The 8418-nt window shown below is 39.1% G+C and overlaps 1 pseudogene; it reads right to left on the bottom strand.

Moving 5' to 3' along the window:
* Window positions 1–6069: 6069 nt before the first annotated feature.
* Window positions 6070–6747, bottom strand: LOC122801705 (annotated as a pseudogene).
* Window positions 6748–8418: the final 1671 nt, after the last annotated feature.

The raw sequence follows: 8418 nt of genomic DNA on the forward strand, positions 1-8418 counted from the left end.
CAAACCCATGGCCCATTTTCAGAGAAGTCCCAAGAGGAATGTGAATGTCAGTTGAACGCTCATGCTTTGAGGGAAGGCAGCACAATGACTCTGTTTGCTGTAATCCACCTTCAGTGAATGGGAGGTGCTGCAGTTTTTCCACTGTTGTGTGACACTGGGGTTGTTGTATACAAGTTAGTGTGGGTATGAGGGGTCTCTCTCCACATGGGAGGTGCTGGGACTTACCCCCCTGCACAAAAGCTTGAAATCATGCTCCCTGAAAGTGGTTTTCAGTAAATCAAATTCATGCATTTGTCCATCGAAAAATAATCCTGAATCTGACACAAGATGGTATTCATATTGACCATCAGAAATTTGTCCAGGACACTGGAGAAATTTCCCTGTTTTTTTTATAAGTACTATGGGTTCTTTTACATCCACCTGAGCTATTGCCAACTCAGGGAGATGGGACCTAGGTTTAATGTCTCATCTGAAGGACAATGCACTCCCCCCTTACATCACACTTTAGTGCCAGCACTGAAAACATGAGCCTAAATAACCTGCAGTAGGAATAAAACTGAATCTTGTAATCTTTGGTGTCCATTGCAAGTTTGCTACCTGTCAAACCACTGACAATTATTGATACAAATACTACAACATACAGTTATTTCTCTGCCTTAGCAGGTGTGAAGGGAAGAGATTGAGAGAACACAGCTGTAGTGATGTGGTACATTTTCAAGTTCTGATGCTTTGGAAAATCAGTCACATTTATTTATTAATGTGTAGTTAAAAGCATTCTCAATTGACTACATGATTCAAAAAGAGAAGTGAACTTAATGGGTTTCATAGGATCATAGGAAGTTACTAGGCTATTGGCCCTGAGGCCTTTATAAGCCTAGCCAAGAGTTTAGCCCATGTTTAGACAAGTCGGCACCCAAAGCCCCTGTCCAGCAGGGACACGGGTGGAATTCTGGGGGTGTATTTTCTGTTTCCCATCCAGTTATCCAGGTTCCACTTAAAAAAGGGATAATGAGGTACTCTGCTTGATGTAGAGAAGGAGTCTGTTCCACAGATGGGGTAGTCTCTGACACAAATCTGTCCTGCCAACAAGTCCTGTTGATGTCACAGACCAGGTTGAGGTTGCGCGTGCGGGTTACTTGAGTGGAGCTTGACTTGCAGATGTGCAGCAGTCCCATCAAGGCGGGGTCTGATGTTTTTATGTTTCCATTAACCAAGTTTGTGGTGAATTACTGTTGTGTTTTCAACATGGATTATTGGGTTCATTTTTTATTTTTGAGATAAGTAAAAGTGAGTAAAATACAATAACATCCAATTTTATTTACACACGAAGTGAAAATAAGTGTTGATTTTTAAAGCTTTCTAATATGTCACACTTTTCTGCAGGGTTGCCAGATGATATTTCAGAGTGGAATTCATCAAATCCCAAATTATAGCACAAGCTAACTGAATGATATGCAGTGAAATTGATGCATCTTAGTTGCATTTTTCCTGCAATGCAGTGACCTTGAAATGGGAATGCAAGTTTGTTAGCTTACTTTTTCATTGAGTGCCATTTCAGTTCTCTTGCTTCAAAATGCTGGTGGAACAGTGGGGGTACTATAACTGAACAAATGAGACTGTAAATCAAAACCTTCTAGTGGGTTAAAGTAAAACCCCTGAAAAATGTGCTTTATCGAATATAACTCTCACTTCAGAACCACTTTAAAATGTTTTTATCTGAAGCAAACTCTCCCAGGTCCTAGAACTCTGCTGCATATTCAATGTGGTATACCTGGTGACTGTGAATAACTGCTGCAAAGTAAAAAGAAAACACACTAACGAGTACAGTATAGAAGTTGCAGCATTGTTCATAAGATCTGCTGAGCTATTGGGGATATGCAGATTGTAGCTTTTATCTTGGGAAGTAATATGCTAGTAAGAACTGCAACCTCGATGAATAGATAACTATTCATGTTTTAGAAGAAATTGTGTGTGATGTATGTCATACAAAGCATCTATAAAAGCTCATATGTTAATGATATTCTGCCCTAGTATTAAAAGTGACATCTGACAAAAAGGTTACTGTAGTTTACATGCGTGCATAGCCACACAGACACGTGCCTGCGTATTACACACACACAGAGATGGTTAGGGAAGACAAGGTCTGATGTATACAGAGTTCACCAAGCTCTAGTTCAGAGACCAGCTGCAACACCAAAGCATCATCCTGTTTGCAGAGATGCAAAAATTGACAATCTTAGAAAAGGGGAGTGAGTGAAGAGTAATTATTGTTGCAAAGCTCTTCAGTCTTCCAAATGTCAGCTGTGGCTCATTTCTGTGGAATGGACACATTCCTCTAACTGTTTTTTCTTAATTAGGGGTCCTTTGTTCTCCTCCCCTGCACAGCACTGCAGTGTAATTGAGTGTGCAGCTAATGTATATTGGAGAAAAACAAATCCCATCTTCTCAAAAGGACAATGCCTTGAGTGATATACTGCCATGAAATGGGAGCAAAGGATCTCCATCTACACTTGCACACATACACCCACAGCATATACACATATATAGACATACACGCACCCCTCATAAGAACAATGTCTCGACTTGAGATCTCCTTGAAATGGTAGAAAAATCTCCTTCACTTGTACATATGTGCCCCCTACATACATGCATACATACATATACACACACACGCACACACACACACACACACTGGTGCTGCTAGATACTAATCATTCATACTGCACTTTACTCCTCCATTATTTGAATTGCTGGGGTATGCCAGATGTTTGGTATTGCCTATGGTTTACATAAACCAGTAAGCATCTGGTCAGCAGGTCATCTGAATCCTGATATTTTTTTTCCAGCTGTTCTACATTTACAATACTATATTTCTAAAGTAAGTTCAAATTAAAAAATGTTCTCTTGTTAAGTCACCCCCACAAGGTGAACAGATATATATGTAATCTGACTTTCCCAGTCCTCCAGATAACATCTTCAAGACAAATTTCAGCTTTGATTCGGTCTGAATTTTTTTTTCTTTATGAAATCTTTCTGTGAAAATGTTAGTTTTTTTACATATTGTTGTATGCCTTTCTTCTGTGCAGCTTTGATACACATCACTTGTAAGTAGTGGTGATGGGGAGCTGATTTTGACTTAAAATGTAAATAGAAGTAACATATCTTAGAAGAAAAGGATGATACTAGCAACGTCTAATGCCAACTCCTGTGACTTTGAGTTATGAATAAAATAAATGAAGTAAACTGACAATTTGTGTGCAGATAATTCTTTAAGTTCTTGATTTCTTGGTGTGCTGATGAGAACTTTTAAAGATTAATTGCAAAAGTAGGATTTTTAGACTTTTTGGATGAGGCCAAAATGTACATGTCAATATAGACTGTAACCAGTTCAGTTTTCTACTGTATTTAAAACTGGATTTACAGAGGAAAGACCACACTATAAATACACATTTGCAACACTCCTGCTTGATTTCCTGCTGGGAATTGATCAGCATGCTAAGCAGCTATATGTTAAGGCGCAGGAAGGTTTATGCCAGTGGTCAGTTAACTCTGGAATTTATTGCATCCTGGATGAAAAGGATTTTTTTTTTTTTTGCTGGAGAGCAATGCATTTCCTTTTCTTCAAAGTCTGTAGCCTTGGATTTTCTACTGGGGAGGGATGTAACTACTCCATTGAAAGTTGTAGGGTGTGTATGGCCCCTTGCAAATTTTGCAGCTTGTAGAAAAAGTGCTGTTTTCGCTGCTGTAAACTATGGATCAGAATGGCTAGTCAAAAATATGCCCCAAAATGTGTTCTTGTTTGGTAAACAAAACATGGAAGCCAGGCCTCTGCTCATATCGGTAGAGCGGTTATTGTTCATCATACCTAACTACATCTCCTCTTAATAATCTTTTCTCTCATTGTACTGATGACCTCTTGCACAATCGGTGTACTGATGACCTCCTGCACAATCGGTATACCTGGGTGTTTTCCATTGGAAATCACCTATTGGTATAAATGCTAGCTTTATGTATATATACTGCAGTAGCTTTTTATAAGAGAGAAAAGTACAATTCTGTCTTTCTGCATCTATTACCTGTTGCTTTTTAAAAAGTGCATTACTCGTGGCTTTATTTCTGAGTAAATTGATTATATAGTATTTACTGTGAAAGTTGCTGTAAGAACATGTATTGAAGTGGTAAAAAATATCACAATGGATTAAAGCTACATAGTTTACGGAGACACAAATTTCAGAGGTTATAACAAGGGCTAATAAGCATAAACTGTTAACCTTGAAGTTTAGGCAGCAGTGCATGCAAAATTATTAAATGTTATTGAGGTCAGAGTGAAGAAATTATGGTATTGAGTTGAATACAGAATGATAAAGACAAAGTGGTGGCAAAGAGAAATTAGAATTGGGTTGTAAGTTTAGATAATGCTAAACAATATTAATGTGTAAGGAAGGAATGTAGCTGTTGAGGGAGGTACCAAAATGGAGTTATAAAAGGATATAATTGACCACGTGGCACAGATATGCAATGGATGATGCTTTTTAAGTGCCTTTTAAAATAATGGTATTTCATATTTCTGATTGCTTTCCTTTGGTGGTGACCTTAAGATTCATGGTGCTCTTAAGGTCACCACCAAAGGAAAGTAATCAGAAATATGAAATAGCACCATTATTTTAAAAGGGTTTTGCAACTTTACAGTGCTACTCACCATGTTTGTGAGATTTTTGGTTGGTGATATGATGGAAAACCACAAGGAATATATGAGAAATAAATATATATTTGGACTCATAAGGTAATATTTTTGCCACACTTACAAAGCATGTTAAATCCACATGTTATTTTGCTCGAATCCACTGGTTAACTTCTGATATTTGACTACTCTCACAATCTGCATTATCACATTCTTAGAACCCTTCATCACATTGGTGTGAAAAAGACTGGTAATCAGATATACAGTGCATGCAATACTTATGTCTAGTACATCTTTTAAATCCCTCATAGTGGCTTTGACTTAATCACGTGTGATTAAATAAGTGCAGTTTTGTGCCCCACTTGTACTGCATGTGCGTTTACATAATGCCTCACAGACGGACACACCTGGAGTCTTCTCTGCAGTATCAGTGACCTTTACCCTCCATCCAGACTGGGAGAGGTGGCCATTCAGGTTGGAGAACCTCTTATTCAGTAAAATGATCCATAGGTAGAGCCAAGGAGAGTTGGAAGATCTCTTATGTAATGAGGTAGCCTATAGAGGGGAGTTAAAACAATTCTCATAAAAAGAGAATTGAAGCTGGAAGCAATGAATAGATGAAAAACACAATTGGGAGCCCGGGGTAAGGCAACCTGATAACCACGTAAGGTCCTGTCTGAATATACGGGAGGGAGTCTGATACCCAAGTAAGGGCTGTCTAAGACCAGAGATGCCAGGCGACAAAAAGTCTTGTGTGTGTGCTTTTGTGTATGTTCACATATGTGTGTACACACTTTTGTATGTACACAGAGAGAGAGAGAGAGAGAGACAGAGATAATATTGCAGTTATGTTTTTAAGTGCGAGTTAACCATAAATAGATCTTTGTGCCATATGACTTCAGTATAGCTCAGTAAAGGCTGCTGTTGAATGCACATTATATTAAATTCATTTTCATTTGAACATCTTGACTACATGTGTACTTATGGTATATAGGTATCTGTGCGCACACACACATTTTCATGGATTTTGCAAGGCAGAGTCAGTCCACAGATCAAGATCATCTTGCTAGTACCCAGCATCACAGGGCCACCTCCAGCTTTCAAGAGGGCCAAACAACTCAAAGGAAGTGAGAGTATCCTTTGTATATGATGAATATTATTCCAAGGACTGGGAAGCACTGTTGATTAGTGAATTTTTTAATTCACAGGTCCCAGCTTTTTAATTTAACCAGGACGTCTACAGTAGTACATCCCAAAACTGTTCAGTGAAGAAATGTCCCACGTGCAAAACTGGAAAGACACAGCCTGGCTATTTGCCAGTACTCCTTGGAGCTTGCTAGGTAGTGCAATAGAAAATGCTTTACTGCTTGCTGTGTATTTAAGCCATCAAGTCTACAGCTTGCTGGCTGTAACTACTTTCATTTTTACTATGACACTAGCTTGATGTAGTGTTCACAGAGAGCAATTCCAACCTCTGCATCAAAGAATAAAGAATGATCATCCCCATATGTGGAGACGCCTTTTTTTTAAAAAAATCCTTTCATACATCCTTCAGCGATTTTTTTTCATATGAACTAGGTTTCTCCAAGTGACACACAAAGTCTAAAACTGAGACATTGGGTGCTGAAATGCAGAGTACCTTACCAGTCAACTTCACTTTCAGTTCTGAAATTACTTTGACTGCCTTAGTGTCACCAGTTGATGCTAGAATGATATTCTGAGCATCTCCTTTACCGTTGTGCCACAGGGGCCAATAACAGTTTTCTATGTGGCTGTATAGTAATGGACAGTTGTCATCAGACCTTTGACAGTGTCAAAACTGTCATGGTTAACTTTTCAAGGGAAGTCAGACAGCTGGTATTACTGGAGGCATTATTGACTATTTTCGGACTGTTATACTTTTCACAGTTCACACCAACAAACATCAGGACACCAGCAGAGACAGCAGTTATGATGGCCCTTTTTGCACCTTCTTTTAGGAGAGCAGAAACCTTGTTTGTTTCAGTAAAGTCTCCCATAGACTCCAACATACCACATACTGGCATAGTCTCATTTGACTTCTCTGGGGTCAGTCTTCTGCATAACCATAATAAGGCTTCCCATTATCTATAGCAACAGTGACACTGACACATCTAGGGTGGAGTCATACTTGTATAGAAGTAGAGTGCCTCCCCCTTTCTGCTCACCAGAGCAGGTATCAGAAGTAGTTGTATCCTGGAAAAAAGTGTTGGATGCTAGGGTGGTCAGCTTTACAACAGGATTCTGTAATATTTCACCTCCTTCATCACACCTAAACTGTGACACACCCATGTTGTATATTCATATACTGTACGTGTGTGTGTGTGTGTACTACATGGTGTCAGATGTGTGAATATGTCTTAGGAGCAATTGTAGTTTTCTTCACTCTTAAGAGTTTTTCATTACAGCTATGTGCAGTGGTGGGTCTGATTTGCTTTTCAATATTTGGTTTAGAAATTAAAATTAGTTTACTATTTGTTATACACTTTGACATTAATAATGTTGAAGGAAGTAATCCCACTAACTTTTCATAGAAAACAATTTTTCAGTCATGGGTCTCACTGTGGCATACTATAAATTCATTTTCTAATTATTTTGTGTTAGGTGCTGCTGACCTAATAATTTCTTTGCTGCATTTCATTATCTTTAAGAAACATTTTTTTCTGGTTTTGTAGAAGCATCCAGATTTTCTGGTGCATTCAATCCTCCATGAAAATAAGAGCCAGGTTTCACAAGTCTGAATGAGCAACTCTCTCTTCTGTTCATTCTTTGACTGGTAAGCCTTTTCAGTCCATTCATTCCTGCAGGGAGGTTAGAGTCAGGTGCTAGGGAGTGGGCCAGTTGCTGATTGTGTGTACTATCCTATGCTGTCCCCTATTGGCTTGTGTACTCCACAATGGGCTTCATTGTAAGTACATGCCTTCTACTGTACATGTTAAGTTTTCTGGTTGAACAGCACATGCTAGGCTCCTTGCTGCAAGGAATACAATTGCACTCCTGCAGGTGTCAGTAATGTGGCAAGCTGAGCTGTCCCCCCCCCCCCGATGAGTAAGCTGGCATTGACAACTTAATCTCATCCTCCCACCTTCCACAGCATCCATGCCATTAGTTGGATTGACAACTGGAAACTCTGGATTCAAAAACTGAGGTACATCTGGAATTCCAGACAAGCTAGAAAAGTAACAATGTGCAAAATTCTTTTATGTCAAAGGCAAGGAAGTGATATCAGTGTTTAACACTTGCAGTTTAAAGAAGAAAAGCAAGACTCATTGCTAACCCTGAGAAAGATTTCAGCCATATAGCAAATTAAAGGACAGCATTTCATATGTAAGGTAAGAATCAAGGGGCTCAGTGGCTCATAGATGATTATGTGGCTGACAGGGCTGGCCTTTGGTCAACTGGTGCCCTAAACAAAACTGCTCCACAGCACCCCCCCCCATACACAATGCCCGGTGCCCCATCGAGGTCTACCTACACCATCCAGATTACTTTTTTCTTTTTCTCACAGTTTGTCTTACTCTTCAGTTTTTCCTGTGTTCATTCAACATGTTTTAAAGACACAGTTTCTTTACTACAAAAAAAAAATATATATATATATATATATGCCTAAGGCCGACTATGGTGGCTGGGTGGAAAGGAGAGTGAAAGACTGACTTTGGAGAGTTGTATGATTTGATAAGAGAATTGTGTGTGGTATCACAAATGTTGATGTTAGAGGC

The sequence above is a fragment of the Protopterus annectens genome, chromosome 1.part0, assembly GCF_019279795.1.
Source record: "Protopterus annectens isolate FY-2018-M chromosome 1.part0, PAN1.0, whole genome shotgun sequence".
NCBI lineage: Eukaryota > Metazoa > Chordata > Ceratodontiformes > Protopteridae > Protopterus > Protopterus annectens.